The following is a 16,292-nucleotide window of genomic DNA, read 5'->3' as shown; positions in this document are numbered from 1 at the left end:
CAGACAAGGGGCAGGCTTCTGCAAACTAATGTTCATGTAGACAAGCTCTTATTGTCATTTTGCTGTTTTATGATTTTAAACAATACCTAAAAAAAAAAGATTTAAAACAATCCAGTGTCATGTCCTTTTAAAAAAACAGAAAGCTTTTCTCAGCATTCTGGAATGAAAATTGGAAACATCTTCAGAAGAACAATAAATATTGCCATAGTTGGATCTATTATGTAGAGGAGACTGAAAGAGGATCAAGAGAAAAAAAGACAAATATCCTCCAGTTGAAGCAGTGTAGATCGGCTGTGAGGTAAAATTTTTAATTATTTCCATGCGTTGTTTACAGGGCTGTCCCTAGACATTTTAGTGTCCTACGCAGCCCCCCCGCGGGCAGGAGGAGGGCTGGCCCCAAGCCTCTGAAGGGGGAGGGGAGCGTTCCCAGGCCTCCGTGGGGGGGAGGGGGAGGCGTGGGCGTGGGGGGCAGGGGGGAAAGCGCATGGACCAGGTGGGAGTGGATATTCTGGGAGCGGGATTAAAAAAATAGTCCCACAAAGGGCTCTACTTGGGAGCCCCAACTGGGATAGACACAGGTGTGACCACTGTACAACTGTCCCAAGCTGATACCCTGGGGCAGTTAAATAGCTGCTTCTGCTTGAATCTTGAAGATGACCATGCTATTGTGTTAGTTTAGCAGCTTTGAGTGGCATATACAATTAGGAGGAGGGCTACATTGACTTTCCTTTGATTTCATTTTTCCTGAGCGTCAGACCCAAAGCCTGATTCTCATCTCACTTTTGGACCAGTGGTACGACAGTGTGCTTCCAGTGACTTCAGGTGAGTTACTCCTGATTTATGCTGGTGCTGGAAGAAAAGTAGGCCTGGGTGTCCTATTCCTTGACCACGAATGTGATGACTTAAGGAGCAAGCCAGTGTAATATTTAGCCTTATGGGGTGCCGAGGTGGAAAAGGCACTGACATAGTTCCCCTCCGCCCATCCTCCCAAGGGATCTGACTTTGAAGAGTGGAGGAGAACAGAAGTCTAGAACTTGCTGTTTCCTCTCCTTCAAAAATCTATGTAGACCTGTGAGTTGATCATGCCAGCTTCGTACAAATAACCCAAGTGGCCGGTCTCCCACTGAGATGAATTGACCTATATGTACACTACGTTGCTTTTGGGATATGGCGGTCCCGCCATGTGTGATTGATCTCTTCTGTACTGGCTGAGCTAATGGAACTGTTCTGCTATTTTCCCAGTAGTAGGGAGGGATTCAGGTTTCAAACTTTCCCCTTGGCTGGCTGAATGGCTCAGGGAGTTGGCTCTAGAGCATTTTGCTGCCTACTTGGTTCTAATCCAGCCAAGGCATGTTGTGGTGAATGATTGGTTAGTAAACTGAAGGCTAAAGTATAACTCCTATTTCTGGTAGAACTGCTGTTAAATAGCTTGAAGAAAGGCCAATATTGGGTTCTGTGGGTATGGCCCACCAGAAGCAATGCTTAGTATTGTTTGAGTAGCAGCCGTGTTAGTCTGTATTCGCAAAAAGAAAAGGAGTACTAGTGGCACCTTAGAGACTAACCAATTTATTTGAGCATGAGCTTTCGTGATGCATCCGATGAAGTGAGCTGTAGCTCACGAAAGCTTATGCTCAAATAAATTGGTTAGTCTCTAAGGTGCCACTAGTACTCCTGCTCAGTATTGTGTTTTCCTATCAAGTTGGCATGACACAATTCAGATCTATGGGAAATGGCAGTAAGTGAACTGTGTTGTTTAAGATTATCAAAAACATTTCCTTTTTCCTTATCCTCTCTGTAATTAGAATCTTTCTCCTTTATGTCTCTAACATAATGCTGAGCACATTGTTCTTGCTTGAGTGTCGTTGGGTGTGTGTATTTTAATAATCATCTTGCAATCATGCAGTTCCGTATTCCATTAGCACAGTTCACCTGCCTAAGTACTTATCTGAGTATCCAAATGCGAGATCTGGGCATTCAGTTTATTCACATTTGAAACTTGTGGCAGCCAGTGAGTTTGCTGCTAACACTGACACATCTGCATTTTCTTCTCCTTTAAATTGAAAGTGACTAGTTTATTATGAGCTTCACCACAGCATTGCAGAGAAATTCAGCAGCTGCCATCCCAGGGAACAGTGGGGAAAGCAGGCACGTTCCTCCATCTTTAAACAGAACTTACAGTATAGAAAACAGGGTAAGAATAATTCTTCATTAACACACAAAATCTCACCCTGGGCCACTCTCAGAAAAATGCTCACCATGCCTCTAGCACTTCTTAGGCCTTGTCTACACTGGCAAGTTTCTGCGCATTTAAGCAGCTTTCTGCATTTTAACTCCCGAGGTGTACACATTGCCAAGCCACTGAGTGCTTAGTTGCAGCACTGTAAAAAAACCACCCCAACGAGAGACATGCAGCTTTCTGCCCCGGGGGTACAGCGCTGCAGTCCAATGTAGACGCCCTGGTCGATTACAGCACTGCAGTTGGCCTCCGGGAGGTGTCCCATAATGCCTGTTTTTGCCTTTTTGGTCATCGGTTTGGACTTCACTGCCCTGCCCGCAGGTGACCAAGCGTGAGCCCCTCCCCATGAATTCCTTGGGAATTTTGAAAGTCCTCTTCCTGTTTGCTCAGTGATGCATGCAGTGATCTCAGCGCATCTTTCCAGCTGGCCAGGTGCCTGACTCCACGCACCAGGCGATCCCCTGCATGGAGCAATGCTGAGCTGCTGGACCTCATCAGCATCTGGGGAGAGGAGGCTGCCAGTCCCAGCTGCGCTCCAGATGTAGGAATTATGATACTTATGGACAGATTTCACGATGCATGACAGAAAGGGGCCACGACTAGGAAACACTGCAGTGCAGGGTCAAAGTGAAGGAGCTGCAGAATGCCTACCACAAGGCGCAGGAGGCAAACTGCCACTCCAGTGCTGCGCCCATAAGCTGCTGGTTCTACAAAGAGCTGGATGCGATACTCGACCGTGACCTCACCTCCACTGCGAAGGCCCCTGTGGATACTTTGGTGTCTCGTGTGCCAGTCAAGAGTGGACCGAGCCAGGAGGAGGAAATCTTAGACGAGGATCGGGAAGGTGACCCAGAGGCAGAGGACGACTTGTAGGTCAGAGATGCATGCAGCCAGAAGCTCTTCTCTACCCTGGAGGAGGCTAGCCAGTCACAGCTGTCAGATGTTGGTGAAGCGCAAACAGGAGAGGAGGCCTCTGGTAAGCGGATTTGATTTTGGGAATCGCTGAAGCGAGTTGTTGGGAGTAGGAGGGTTGCAGAATGCAGGCTTGTGTCTGGATGATGCATGTACCACCACATGCCTCGTCTGAGCGGCGGAACAGGTGTTGATTGACTCCCTCACTTCATGGGAATCTCCGTCAGAGATCTCCAGGAAACTCGCATCGAGATACTGGGCAATCTGATGCCGCAGGTTCTTTGGCAGAGCTGCTTTGTTTCTTGCCCCATTAACTGTAACTTCCCCGCACCACTCTGCTGTCACTGGGGGAGGGGAGACCATTGCTGCACACAGGCAAGCCACGTAGGGCCCAGGGTGGAAGCCGCAGTCTTGGAGAAGACCCTCCCTTGATTCCCTGTTCACCCTCAGCAGTGAGATATCTTCCATAACGAAGATAGCCTGTGGAAAATGTCGACTTTCCCACTCCGAACTGGTTAGCGACTGATCGGTAGCAGTCAGAAGTAGCCAGCTTCCAAAGTGCAATCACCACACGCTTCTCCAATGGCAGGGCAGCTCTCCTTCTCGTGTCCTTGCACTGCAGGGCTGGGGCAAGCTCATCACCCAGGCCCATGAATGTGGCTTTCCTCATCCAAAAGTTCTGCAGCCACTGCTCATCATCCCAGATGTGCATAAAGATGTGATGCCACCACTCAGTGTTTGTTTCTTGAGCCCAAAAGCAGTGCTCCACTGTGGTCAGCACCTCCGTGAATGCCAAAAGCAATCTCGTGTCATAGCTAGTACGCGTGGTGAGATCAATGTCGCACTCCTCTTGCCTTTGTAGTTTAAGGAATACCTCCACTGCCACTCGTGACGTGTTAGAGCGAGCAGCATACTGGTCAACAGTTCAGGATCCATTCCTGCAGACCAAAGAGGCAGAGCGCACAATACACAAACTGTTGAAAGATAGCGCCAAATGCTGATGGAAGCACAGGGATTGCTGGGATGTGAAGCAATGCATCACAAGGTGTTGGGACAGGACCCAGGATGCCTCGAAACCCCCTCCACCTTCCCACAACTCTTAGCAGCAGAAGAGGAAGAGATGCTCTGTGGGATAGCTGCCCAGAGTGCACCGCTCCGAATACCGCTGCAAGTGCCACAAGTGTGAACACACTATTGCTCAGGCAGCTGACAGTGTGAACACACAACAGCAGTTTCACTTCAGCGCTCTCTGAGCTGTAACTCTGCCAATGTAGACCTACCCTTAGACATTAACTGACTGATTCCCCACAACACTCCTTCAAGGCAGGCCACTATTACTACTCCCATTTTACAGATGGGGAAACTGAGGCAGAGCAAAAGTCAGTGACTTGGTCAAGGCCATATAGTGAGTGAGTAGCAGGGCTGAGATTTAACTCAGGAGTTCCTATCCCCTGTCCCATATTCAGACTAGGAGAGCATGCTGGCACAAGATCAGTTTCTCTTTAAAACAAAGTCTATGAAATAGCTGAGAGAGGACGTACTCTTTTAAGTAGTGAGCTGTTGTGGGAAAGTGGGTAACCATGTAGTTAAGGCAAAATTCCAAAGGCAGATTGTGCAAGAAATTGAAAGCATAAACCACTCTCTTGAAGATCCTGCACCAGTGGGGATTTTCAAAGTAAAACACAAGTGAAAGAAAAAAAGCCAAGAAAACAAAACCCAAAACCGAACTAATTTTCCTTGACCATCTGGTCAAGGAAGCAATGTTTTCTTGTATTCTTGCATAAGACTGAGGCTATTTCTTGCTTTCTGCCAGGGCCCGCATGGTAGGCCAATACACAGCAATGTGATTACTCCCTGATAGCTGGAAAGAAAGAAGAAAGCTTTCCATTATTAGCTTATTCTGCTCTTATTTGTACTGGGATGTGCAGATAGCTGTTTACTGGAATTCTGAGAAACACAGGATCTAGCTAGCTAGTTAAATGGTGATAGCTAGCTGTCATAATTTCCAGGCAAATTAGGCCTGTATGGTGAAGTCCCTAGCAGACTTAATTAATCTTTCTTCCCTAGCAGAGGAGATTCTGTTTGCACTCTATTTGGGTGGTTGTGTGGATTTTTTCAATGGAGCTTGTTGATTTACATCATTCAAGGATCTGGCCCAGCATTTAAAGAGAAGATCATCCTAACAAGTAAGGGGGGAGAATTGAGGAAGGAGGAAGTGATGGGAGAGAAGAGGTGGAAGTTCATATTTGGAAGGAAGGCAGTTTGCACAGCATGGCTTTATTCTAAACTCAGTAGTGCTGATTGCTTGGTTTGTGTTTGAGCTGCAGCTCATGGGTGGAGAATCCGGGTGTACCGTGAACAAAGAAGTTGTAAGCAGAGGTGGGCTAAAACCAGAACCATTGATCCAACCACCTTGCCTCACACCCGTAACACTGTTTTCTTAAAAGAGAACAAACCCTCTAGTTGTGTGCACCTCAACCAGAGGGGTGGATGGATGTCACTTGACTCTCCAGTGTATCAATCGGGAAATGGGCTGGGAATCCTGAATGGAATGGTCTTCTGATTCCATTTTGCTATTGTAGATTTTGCCAATTTCCCCTTCTCAGAATGAACCACGCCAGTAGGAAAAGTCTTAGGGTGTGTCCACCCTGCACCTGGGAGCTTGCCTCCAGCCTGGGTATTTGGACACATGCTAGCTCCACCTAAGCTAGCATACTAAAAATAGCAGCATGGATGTCGTACACGGGCAATGGCACAGACTAGCCATCCAAGCACAAGACCACTTGACCCCCTGGGTCTGAGCGAGGGTCGCTAGTCCATGCTTCTAGAACATCCACAGTGCTATTTTGAGCACACTGGTTCCAGTGAAGCTAGCACGTATGTCCACATCAGCTGGGAGGCACACGCCCAGCTGCAGTACAGACCTACACGTGTAGGCCCAGGCTGTAAAGCCCCAGCATGAGCTGCAGGGAAGGGTAGGCTTTGCATCTCTGAAGGCTCCTTCTCCTCTCCCTGGAACCTGTTGCTCATGCCCAATGAAATCTTCCCTACAATAGATTTTGAAACAAATGCTGGACCCATGCCTTAATCCTGACTCATTGTCTTCACTAGAAGGGTAGGCTGACTAAGCACTTTGGGACTGAGCTCACTGTGAGTCAGCAGCATGTTTACCTGTGAATTCCTGGAAGAATTTACTCATTTGAAAATCCTCTTTTGGGGGAATATCTCAAAAATTCCCTCCTTGCTCCATTATCCAGAGTGAGGCTGAGCTTGCCATCAGATGGACTATAAGGAGAAATGTCTCTTTTGCTTCTATATTCTAGTAACTCTCATTAGGGAGTTTTTAGAACTACACCGAATGTGTGTAATCTTTGCAGATACAGCTGGTCCCTGCGTGCAAATCATTATCAGCCCTGAACAGCACAGTGAGCTAAACTTCACAAAGCCCATAGCACAAGTTTTTCAGCCTGGCTTTCCAAGCGTGACAGAAAAAGAGGGGTTTCCTGAAGGCTCTACGTCCTGAAACCGCCTCTTGCTCCTGTGAGTGCCCCTTTAATCCATATGGGCAGGCCCTGTTCTAAGTTCCCTATAAGCTGCGTGGCCACATGGCCGTGCAGCACCCTATTTAGCGCCACACAGGCATTCAGGGAACCTGCCCAGCCAGGACCTTTCGTGGGAGGGGCGTCCTTCTTCTGGCCCCTCCCTAGCCCCGGACCTGCCATGGCCGGTGGAGAGGAGCCCCTCTCGCCGCCCCAACCTAGCCCAACCCACAACCTGCTGCAGCAGGTCTGGGGCTGAGTTGGGGTTGGGAGAGGGGCAGCCCAAACCCAGCCCCAGCCCGGACCTGTCGCAGCTGGGGGAGGAGCGCCTATCCTGCGGCCCCAGCCCCGAAGCTGCTGCTGCAAGGAGAGGCACCTCTCCCCCCAGCCCAGGTGTTGCTGCGGGGAGAGAGAGCTGGGTAGAGTCCTCTCTCCCCACCGGAGCACCCTCCTGCACCCAAACCCCTCATCCCCAGCCCCACCCTAGAGCCCACACCCTCAGCTGGAGCCCTCACCCCGCCACACACACCAACCCGCTGCCCACCCCTGAGCCCCTCATCCCTGGCCCCATCCCAGAGCCTTCATTCTCCGCGCCCCCCCCCCCGCACCCGAACCCTCTGCCCTAGCCCTGAGCCCCCTCCCACACTTCGAACCCCTCGGCCCCACCCCCACCACATGAATTTTGTTATGTGCACCAATATGAAGGTGATGTGTCACACATCATCTCCATATTGGTGCACATAACAAAATTCATTCCTCACGTATGTGAGAAAAATTAGAGGGAACACTGGCCCTGTTGCTTTCTGAGTGAACATCTGGCTAATTCCTGGGCCTGGAAAAGACACAAACCAAGTCTATTCCTGGTGCCGAGGAGTCTGAAAACCCTTTCTTCACTCCCAAGTCCATCAGGGGGTTGGGAGGTAACCCAGGGCCGCCCACTCCACTGGGTTCCAGCTCAGGGCCCCTCGAACTAGATAAGGAGGATCAGGGTTCTTCGACTCTGACAGTGCCTTGAGCTCCCTCCTACCTTCCTCTGGATCTCGGCAGGCTTTCCAGCCTGTCAATCAGTCAGTCCCCTCCTGGGCTATTGACTCTGCTGTGGCTGTTTAGTCGTGTGCTGGCAGGAGCTCCTTTCTCCAGCCTGTTCACTCCTCTATTAGCCATCTTGCCCTTCTGCTTCCCAGCCTTCTTATCCTCCCAGCTTTCAAGAGACTGTCAATCAGCAGCGTGAGGTACATATATCCCATGACACCATTTCTCTGCTGGAAGCCAACATAAGGTCTATCCATTACTGAAGCCACATGGAAATCCCTGGAAGATTGCTAAATTATAAAGCTGTCTTCCCATTGTTAAGCAGTTTGGGGCAGGGTCAGTCTTTATTTCTATGCCTTGTACTGGTCTGAACACAGTGTCAGCACTTTACAGATACTAATAATGAATAAAGCAGTCCGATTGGGAAAAACATATAAATGATACTTTTGGGGGAATTCTGCCCCACTGTACATGTGGAGAATTTATGTCCCCTGCAGATTTCTTTGTTTCCCTGCAGAAAAATGATTTTCTGACAGGGAAGCAAAGGGAAGCCACAAGAGCGGTCATGCGACCCTCCCCAGCAGTATGTTTCAGGTGCGCAGGGCAGCCGGCAGAGAGGTAAATCACTGTGAGGGAGACCCGCCTGGTGGCTCCTACCCTGCGCCAGGCTCAGCTGCTAGTCCTGGCTGGGCTGGGGAGGACAGGACTTCTTCTTCCCCTGCACAGCATCCAGGACCGTGTTAGACCCACCCCCAGATTCCTCCCCAGCTGTAGGAAGCTCTGCAAACTCCACCCCACCCCTCCTGCGCTTCCTGCACCCATTGCTCCTCAGCTGCAGGGGGAGGGATCACTGTACAGGGAGCTGGTCCCCACATCCGCCCAACCCCCGTGCAGACAGACCCCTCAAACCCAGACCCTCCCACCAAGTGTCACCCACCCCCTGCACCCAGAACCCCCCCAATGAGCCCCATTCCCCCTGCATCTGGACCACCCCAATGAGCTGCACACACCTGGATCTCCATGGTACTGAGCCCCAACCAGTTGCACCTGGATCCCCACCTCACTCAGCCCCACTCCCCTAGCATCTGGACCCCACAACTGAGCCCCAACCACCTTCACTTGGACCCCTCTGCAGAGTCCCATTACTGTTGAACCCAGAACCTCCCGACAAGCCCCTGTGCATCCAGATCCCCCCCCCCACCTGGATCCCCCACTGAGCCACCCGCACCCAGATTGCCCCACACAGAACCTTCTCAACCCACACCTGGATTCCTCCCATACTAAGCCCCTCCACACTTGGATCCTGCCTTGCTGAGCCTGCCTGCCCACACCTGGTGCACCTGGCATGGAGGGGCAGGGCCCTGGGGTGTTTCTGGGGCAGGCCTGGTCCTTGCACTATGTCAGGGTTGGGTGCAGCCTCACCGTTGAGTCCGTGTCCTGGGGGAAGCTGCAGGGTGATCTCCCACCTCTTTTCAGCCAGTGGCCTGTGCTGCCCAATGCCATGCTGGAGCCTCCACGTTTATTGGACAAATAAAATTTGCAGAATTTTGCATAACTTTAAAGTATTATGCACAGAATTTTTATATTTTTTTTGGCGCAGAATGCCCTCAGGAGTAAATAACTGAACATTAATACAACATCCGAAATCATGGCCAGAAAGATTCCAGAGCTTAATTTTTTGTGATCATCATTGCACTGAGTGTGGTTACAAGTAATTTCCTATGCAGTTTTCCACTGTATTGTTCTTTGGACATGTTGTGATACATGCTTTGATGTTGATAATAGAACAGAATTTGAGTCAGTCATTTCTCAGTGCCTGTTTGACAAATAAGGAAATACTGCTGGGAAAGAGAGGGGTCAAAGGCCTCTGTGCAGGGAGAGGGGCTGATGAACTCCTGTAGCGCATACAGTAAGTTCTCTTATTGTAGAATGGCTTTCCAGGGGACAAGGGTGGAGTTAATGCAAATTCCCCAACTCTGCTTATGAAAAAAACTGGCCTTTTTGAAGCTACGCCCTGAGGAGGGGGTGATTGCCTGCTGATTTACTGTTACAGAACCAGGTTCTAAGGCCTGAGTTGCATAAAGAAACAGCTGATCTACCCCGTCTTCTTTCTGGTTCCTGATCTAAAGACTAGCAGGAACTTGTAACTATGAGGAAAACCCAGCTGTAGGTTTTGAAGGACTGACACCTACCAGAGCCCTAAATTGGAGTTGGCAATGATCTCTGCTAAGCTTTTTAGCATGCGTACAGGTTCTTTTATTGTTTTAATTTTCTCTCTGTAATGTTTTTACTTTCAGAACAAATGTGCTTGCTTAGAAAGAGCTGTGTAATAACTTATAACTGCAGGCAATACACTGGTCATAGCCCTTGCAAAAAGGCAAAATGCAGGTGCTGGCCTTTCTAGGCAATCTCGGTTGCTGGGATTCTATGCATCTGATGAAGTGAGCTGTAGCTCACGAAAGCTTATGCTCAAATAAATTGGTTAGTCTCTAAGGTGCCACAAGTACTCCTTTTCTTTTTGGGATTATCAGTGTAAATCAGAGAGCTATGCAGCCTTAAAATCCCTGGCCAGGAGGGAGTGAAACATGTCTCTCTGTACAGGAGAGATGATGGCTGGGATCCGGAAGCCTAAAGTGAGTCTCCTTGATGAACTAATTTAGAACCCCATCATTTTATATGTATAGTTGGGATGTTTTCCAACGTGCATTACTTTGCATTTATCAACATTGAATTTCAACAGCCATTTTGTTGCCCAGTCACCCAGTTTTGTGAGATCCCTTTTGTAACTCTTTGCAGTCAGCTTTGGACTTAACTATCTTGAGTAGTTTTGTATCATCTGCAAATTTTACCACCTCACTGTTTACGCCTTTTTCCAGATCGTTTATGAATACGTTGAACAGCACTGGTCCCAGTACAGACCCCTGGGGGACACACCTATTTACCTCTCCATTCTGAAAACTGACCATTTATACCTACCCTTTGTTTCCTCTCTTTCAACCAGTTATTGATCATGAGAGGACCTTCCCTCTTATCTGCCTACTTTGCTTAACAGCCTTTGGTGAGAGACCTTGTCAAACGTTTACTGAAAGTCCAAGTACAATAGTTTTGTTCACTACTGTACCTCTTGAACCTAATTTAGCCAATGCAAAGTTCAGATAAAGTTCACTGTAGGTACTTCTGGGTGGGAGACAAGCCCCTTCTTTGTTCTATGGCTTCATAATTTGCGGTCATTGCCATAATTGTTCTAATGAGTTTTTGTCTTTAAGAAAACATGTCCTGCTGGATTCGTTCCAAAATCCAATTAAAGAGTTAACGGTGAAATTACAAGGTTCCACTAATCTAATCTGGAGTATGGCTGCACTGTTGAGATTAGAGGTAAAGTGTTGGTGCTGTTCTGGAAACCGCCTGGTTATCTTCAAGAAATATAATACTTTAAAATAAATTAATGAACCTCATCCCTGTGCAGTGGGGCAGCTCAAGGCCTATGCACTGCTAAATCTCATTTAAGCCTTATTTTGAGGGTTTACACTGATCCTCTGAAAAAGAGAGAATTTCATCCAAATGAGAACAAAGGATCAACAGTTTGGCTGTCTCACCACAACTTTTTGTTGGGACTCCTCCTACAGACGCTGGCCATAAATTAGCGTGGAGTCAACCCCAGGAGAAGTTCCAGAACAACTGTGTTTTGATGCTTCCAAGTTAATGCCCTACTTCATTTCCTTATTCTTTTACTCTTGGTCTCCTTTTTATTTTTAACCATGAAATATGTAATGGTCTGTATGGTTGTATGGTGCCTAGCACAACTCGGCTGGAATATATTTGGGCCTCTAGGGAGTAAAAATAATAAAATGTAGATCAGTTGGCTACATAATCCCGAACTGGAAAGCAGCCTGCAGTAGGAGGAGAGACTGAGAGATAAGCCCTTCTATCAGAGGCCTGGGATGAGGCCTCAGCTAAAGGAGTGGGCAAAGCTTTGCCGATATAAAGCACAGTTAGCAAAACTCAGGCAGCAAGCAAACCTCAGGCTCTGCCTGCTTGCAAGCTCACAGAGTCCGGCAAGAACAGGGCTGATGTTGCAGAAACGCATATTCCTAAGGAGTGCTAAGCACAGAGCACTCCCGCAAGAGTATGCATCCCGATATCAAGTAGTACCCCAAGGTTCCCCAAGGATAACAGGAACACAATGACTCCTCCTGAAAGATAAGGTCAGGATAACAGTATGTAATAAAAATGTTTTGATCAAACCAACATGTACAAGGCGATGGGTAATAACTAGCCACGTCAGGGCTACGTCGGGGGGCAATGACTAACTATGTCAGAGGCAGTACGTAACTTGTTTGTATCAGGGTATAAAGATGTATCTCAGAGGGAGTATCTTTGTCCAGCCGAGGGGGAAATGGAAAGTACTGCCGTTCACTGAGCTGTGTCCATTGTCATGGGCATACATGTCTTAGTAGCCTCGTAGAGTCTGCCAGGTGCTGTTACTATGCTTTGTCGACAATAAACCTGGCCTGGTGCCTTTGTACCTTAATGGATCTTGTGGTCATAGGGCTGTTCGCTTGAGGTCTGCTGTGCCGGCTGTCTGCACAGAGTTTGGGCAGCACACAGGGAGAATACATACACGCAGGCGAATATCTAACCACACAGCCATGTTGTTTCACAAGGCTGGTACACCACTCAAAACCTTTGGTTTGAGGATGTAAGTGAGTAGTGCATCAGCTGCACACTGTCTGCCTGCACAGGAGTGTATTTTACACACAGGAGCCTAGGTCTCTTAACGTACAGTTTCTGTAGTTTCCTTTTTCTGATGACAATGACAAGAAGTACTGTTGGGCCTTGTATGTTCAGAGACCAGGCATACATATACCTCCACTTATCTCCTACTCATATCCCTCAAAGAGGTAAACCAAGCTGAGCAACAGAAAATTATGATGGGTTTCATCTCCCTTTCTTTTTACATGCTGAAAGACCGTACAGGAACAGCATTTTCTCAGATGGAGCCGAGCCAGGTTTCTTACCTTCAGCTAGAACAGTATCACTTGCTTCCCTGAACCTAATCCCTTTCCTTTTAAAGGTGGGAGGGACGTCAGCATTAAGACCCCGATTTGGGAAAAAACTTTACATGTGGTCAACAGACCCACTGACTTCAGTAGCACCTAAGCATGTGCTTAAAATTAAGAACATGCTTAACTCTTTTCCTGTATCAGGGTCTATATTTGGTGAACATGTGTTTTATCACACAGGCTAAGAATCAATACAAGAAAGTGAGACATGAGCAGAAAATTCTTCATCACTATTTAAAAAATTTCTGGGAACTCATTTTTCACACCTCATTTTTAATGTATACAAAACCTCATACCTTTGCACACAAAATTCAGTACAGCCCACATGTGTGCAAAGGAAGTTTATATGCACACAGCTATGTTTTTGCATATCCAAAAATTAAATGCAAGAAAATGCACACTCAAAGACCTAGGTGAAAAGAAAGTACCCCCAAAAATTTGCCCCCCTGAAACTATGAGCACAATTGTAGAGACCGCAGTTAGTCACTGTTGCAAGTGTCCTTACATGCCTCTTGAGCTCATGTAACTTAATTATATTAGAAACAACTGGAGTCCCATAATTAGAAATATGTTTTCCCTGGAAGGGGAAAAGAACAGTGTAAGAATATATACAATTTAGTTTCTCATTTCATGATGATTGGGACCTTTCCCAGAATCTTTAAACCAGAGTAAACTTGATTTAGAGCTGTCTCATTTGTCCAAGACTATCACTGTAATTGTTTATTATAGTAACAGAATTGTAGATATGCGTGGTTCTCTGCCGACAAATACAAACAAGAGACAAGCCTGACCTTACGGCTGTTACAATGCAGTTTAGACAGTGTAAAGCCAAAGAAGAGGGAAAGAGAGAGATTGTCATATAAAGTAATGAGAATTTGCATTGCTGAAGTTTGACATGTGTGGTCTTGTCATTTCAGGACTGTTATCTATTTAAGTTGCTTTATTTAAAGACAGTAGAGTCGGGGGGTGGGGGGATTGGTTATTGGACAAAGGCCCATTGAAACTAACTTTATGTTCTGAATAGCTGTACTTGGCTGTCTGTTCAGTGATACTCTGTCAGCCTCTCCCGCACTCCACCCCACCCCAATGTCCACTCCTATTTAAGATTTGGGACTGCAAAAGAGTAGGTCTGGGGGAAATGCAACACTTGAAAATCTAAAATCCCTTGCATACCTCTGGAAAGCTCAGCTGCTTTTTGTCTCTGATTCTCATCACTGTTTTCAAATACTCCCTGGAATGTTGCCATGCAGAGCAGAGGAGCTGGCATCACAAAGAGGAGGGTGGGGTGCTCTGTGCTTTTATCAGATACAAACTATCTGATAAAAGCACAGAGCATCCCACCCTCCTCTTTGTTATCCCTTTAAAAAACTATCCACAGTTTCAGAGGTGTTTGCAAGTGGAGCAAAGGAAGTTAATGATACAAGGTGAATTCCTGAGATTTCAAATGGACTGAGGGCTTGTCTACACTGGCACTTTACAGCGCTGCAACTTTCTCGCTCAGGATTGTGAAAAAACACACACCCGCTGAGCGCAGCAAGTTTCAGCGCTGTAAAGCACCAGTGTAGACAGTGCACCCACGCCGGGACCCCACCTCCTCCTGGGACCTTCCCATCCCTCTCACTGCTGATGGGTTTTTTGTTTGACTCTCTCCTCCAGTTGTTGTTTTTTAATAAAAGAATGGTGTTGGTTTGAAAGCAATCTTTATTATATTAATTGAAAGCAACAGACAGTTCTGTTAAACCTTCATATTGCATCGTCTGCACCAATCACAATCACCTCCTAGCATTACAAGCACTGCATTCCCGAGCATCCTTGATCCATATGGCCCCACACTGCATGTAACTGGAATATGCTTTATGCAAAAGGTCTAGGATGACCAGATGTCCTGATTTTATAGGGACAGTCCCGATATTTGGGGTTTTTTCTTATATAGGGTCCTATTACCCCCCACCCCCTGTCCTGATTTTTCACGCTTGCTGTCTGGTCACCCTAAAAAGGTCTCTTGTAAGGTATAATTACAAAGCTAATAATCTACTGCAGTGGTCTCCAAAGTGGGGTGCGCCAGAGGATCCCAGGGGGTGCGCGGCGGGAGGAGCGCCGACGGATGGCACTCCACTATTTTCTTTCTTCAGCAGCAGCTCTGCATGCCTGTGGCAGGTCTTCCCTCCTTCTTTTTTCGGCAGCACGCCTGTGGTAAATCTCCCCCTCTCCTTTTTTCGGCAGCACCGTGGGGGTGCGCGATCCTTGTATCTGACGCTAGAAATATGAAGTATAACTCTGAGGTCCTATTGTAACTATGCAAAGTGTGGGCCATTAATGGTGGCTTAGAATCTTGATGGCTCCCATTGAATAGGACAATTGGTTGTGAATGGGTTTATTTACCTGCAAGCCTTCCTGTGTATGTGTGGGCCAGCCCCTGGGTAATGAAGAATGAGGTCTCACAGGACATGTGACCATGTCACATGATACTGGAATCCATCTTAAATCTGGTACATTTCTATTTAGAAGGGGAGGTGGGGACACAGTGAGACAAAAGATTCCTGCTTTGTGCCAAAGCTATAAAAGGGGGTGGAACAGAACAAAGAGGAGCCAGCCATGAGAAAACCCCTAGTTTCCACCTAAGATGTCTGCTGGAACTAACAAGGACTGTACCAGGGGAAAGGATTGGGCCCAGACTTGGAAGGAGTCTAGTCTGTGAAAGAAGTTTATTGGAACATCTCTGAGGGTGAGATATTACCTGTAATCAGTTTCTTAATGAATTAGGCTTAGACTTGCAGGATGGTCTTACCTAACTCGTGTTTCCCATGGAGAATGATGATGTATTCATGGCAGTTCTGTCACATGAGTCCTGACCTCACTGAATTGAATCCAAATTGTATCTTCAGTGACACCAATCTTACCTGGGTAGAGTTTTGGTAATCCTGAAAGTTTATTTTGCGAGTGTGTGATTCAGCTCCAGCGCTTCAATGTGGCTTGTGTAGTGTAGAAAGTCTCATGGAGATACTGTGCTCTAAAAAAACCACCTCCATGAGGGGCATAGCAACAAGCCAGTGAAGATGTGCCCTGAAAGGCTACAGTTAGGCCCTGTCTGCAGTGGCAAGTTTCTGCGCAGTAAAGCAGCTTTCTGCGCTGTAACTCCCGAGGTGTACACACTGCCAAGCCACTTAGCGCTTATCTACACTGGCACTTTACAACGTTGCAACTTTCTCGCTCAGGGGTGTGAAAAAACACACCTGAATGCAGCAAGTTTCAGCACTGTAAAGCACCAATGTAGACAGTGCACTGGAGGTCAGACATGCAGTGCAGTGATGGGGATTGAACTGAGGGCCTTGAGGCTGTTATACTTTGAAACAAGTTTCCATAAGTCAAGATTTAGCATCTGATCAGACAAATGAGTCCCTAGGTTGCTGGGTTCAAGTCTCTAACAGGAGAAGATATTAGTTAATAGGGGAATTTGCATAGGGATTATGTCAGGAGGTTGGGAGTCATGACTTGTGGATTTTAATATTG

General features: G+C 47.3%; 1 protein-coding gene across 1 annotated transcript in view; it reads right to left on the bottom strand.

The window, feature by feature from the left end:
- Window positions 1-7,914, bottom strand: part of LOC140899000 (uncharacterized) — a 51,116-nt gene extending 43,202 nt beyond the window's left edge. Inside the window, exon 1 of the mRNA XM_073313712.1 lies at window positions 7,715-7,914. The gene's annotated coding sequence lies outside the window, so the exon portion shown is untranslated. The remainder of the gene's footprint in view (window positions 1-7,714) is intronic.
- Between the last annotated feature and the right edge of the window lie 8,378 nt (window positions 7,915-16,292).

The sequence above is a fragment of the Lepidochelys kempii genome, chromosome 15 (assembly GCF_965140265.1).
Source record: "Lepidochelys kempii isolate rLepKem1 chromosome 15, rLepKem1.hap2, whole genome shotgun sequence".
Classification (NCBI taxonomy): Eukaryota; Metazoa; Chordata; order Testudines; family Cheloniidae; genus Lepidochelys; species Lepidochelys kempii.
This window is presented reverse-complemented; position numbering and strand designations above follow the sequence as displayed.